Raw genomic sequence first — 2,103 nt, forward strand, 5'->3', positions numbered from 1 at the left:
CAGCACGAAATACAGAAAGATCTTCAGATGGGTATTTCATAGCATCCAGAATATTAAAATGAACAGTTATGTCACCAAATTCCATAGACAGTGTGCCTGCATAAACATCTATCTTAGTTCTAGCAGTTTTCATAAAGGGTCTGCCTAGAATGATGGGAACTGATCCTTGAGAAAATCCATCTTCCATATTTAAGATATAAAAATCAACAGGGAAAATCAGTTCACCAACTCTAACTAAGACATCTTCTATGAAACCAACAGGATAGGCAACACTTCTATTAGCTAAATGAATTACCACATCAGTTGACTGCAAGGGACCTAGAGATAGAGAATTAAAAATCGACAGAGGCATAACACTAACAGAGGCTCCTAAATCTAGCATGGCATTGTCAAACTTACTATTCCCTATAATACAAGGTATACTGAATGTACCTGGATCTTTGCATTTTTCAGGAATTTGAGGAACAGATTTACCAATCAATGCGGAGACATTTCTGCCCATGCTAATTCGTTCACTTCCTTTAAGCTTCCGCTTATTAGTGCACAGCTCCTTCAAGAATTTGGCATATCTTGGAATTTGCTTTATTGCATCCAACAGAGGTATGTTTACCTCTACCTTTCTAAACGTTTCCAAGATCTCTTTCTCTGCCTCTTCCATTTTTTTGTTGGAAACTGCTCTTGGAGGGAATGGAAGAGGGGGAATGTGCTGCTTCTGCAAATCAGAATTACCTGTGGAAGAAGATTCACCTGCACAGAAATTGTTAGGTAAATTTTTGTCATCACCTTTTTCTGGAATAGAGTGAAGTTTGGCAGGTTCATTTGCAGATGAGGAAGGTGCTACGGGTTGAGGTCCTTGACATTGCTTTCCCGACCTCAATGAAATGGCACTGACATTTTTGGGATTTTGGACAGCTTGAGAAGGCAGCTTGTCAGAATTCTGGGACTGTTGTTGATTCAATTGGGTAGTCAATTGTCCCATCTGATTGGTTAAGCTCTGAATGGAGGCTCTGGTCTCTTGCTGAAACTGCATGTTCTGCATAGTCATTTGCCTCACAAGTTCTTCGAGGGAAGGTTGTGGAGGGGCCTCAACTGTTGGCTGTTTCTGGGGTTGTTGCTGTTGTTGGATTGGTGGAGGAATGTATGGTCTGCTTGGGCCAGCAGCATTTTGGATGGAAGGAGCAGGCTGCTGTTGTTGTTGCTGAGGGCTGGACCATCTGAGGTTAGGGTGATTCCTCCATCCAGGGTTGTATCTGTTGCTGGAGAGGTCATAATTGCTCTGCTGTGGTTGATTTTGCTGTTGAGGTTGAGGAGGTCTATTGTAAATATTTGCAGCATAAGCTTCAGGCTGCTCAATTGCTCCAGGTTGCTGCATGGAAGGGCAAAGGTCTGTATGGTGGTCAGCAGAGGAGCACAAACCACAAACCCTTGCGACAGGTACAAATTTCTGATTCAAGGCCAGCTGGGTTACCAAGTTAACCAATGCATCCGGTTTGCCTTCAAGCTTCTTAGTTTCAGATGATGCAGATGGGTTTGTAGCTACCTCATGCACTCCTCTAATGACTATGGCATCATTTCTGGCGCTAAACTGCTGGGAGTTGGAGGCCATCTTCTCAATTAAATTTCTGGCTTCAGCAGGAGTCATGTCTCCAAGGGCTCCACCACTGGCAGCATCTATCATACTTCTCTCCATATTACTGAGTCCTTCATAAAAATATTGGAGAAGAAGCTGTTCTGAAATCTGATGGTGGGGGCAACTGGCACATAGTTTCTTAAATCTCTCCCAGTACTCATACAGGCTCTCTCCACTGAGTTGTCTAATACCCGAGATATCCTTCCTGATGGATGTGGTCCTGGAAGCAGGGTAAATTTTTTCTAAGAATACTCTCTTAAGGTCATCTCAGCTCGTGATGGACCTTGGAGCAAGGTAATACAGCCAGTCCTTTGCCACTCCCTCTAATGAATGAGGAAAAGCCTTCAGAAATATGTGATCCTCTTGGACATCTGGGGGTTTCATGGTGGAGCAGACAATGTGAAATTCTTTCAAATGTTTGTGCGGGTCTTCACCTGCAAGGCCATGAAACTTTGGAAGCAAATGAATCAGTC

The 2,103-nt window shown here is 43.3% G+C and overlaps 1 non-coding gene across 1 annotated transcript; it reads left to right on the top strand.

Annotated features, from left to right (window-relative positions):
• Positions 1 to 1,735: 1,735 nt before the first annotated feature.
• LOC112999422 (small nucleolar RNA R71) lies at positions 1,736 to 1,844 on the top strand. The gene has a single exon (XR_003264609.1). It is a non-coding gene; the product is annotated as a small nucleolar RNA R71 (small nucleolar RNA).
• Positions 1,845 to 2,103: the final 259 nt, after the last annotated feature.

Source organism: Glycine max, chromosome 14 (genome assembly GCF_000004515.6).
Source record: "Glycine max cultivar Williams 82 chromosome 14, Glycine_max_v4.0, whole genome shotgun sequence".
Taxonomy (NCBI): Eukaryota; Viridiplantae; Streptophyta; class Magnoliopsida; order Fabales; family Fabaceae; genus Glycine; species Glycine max.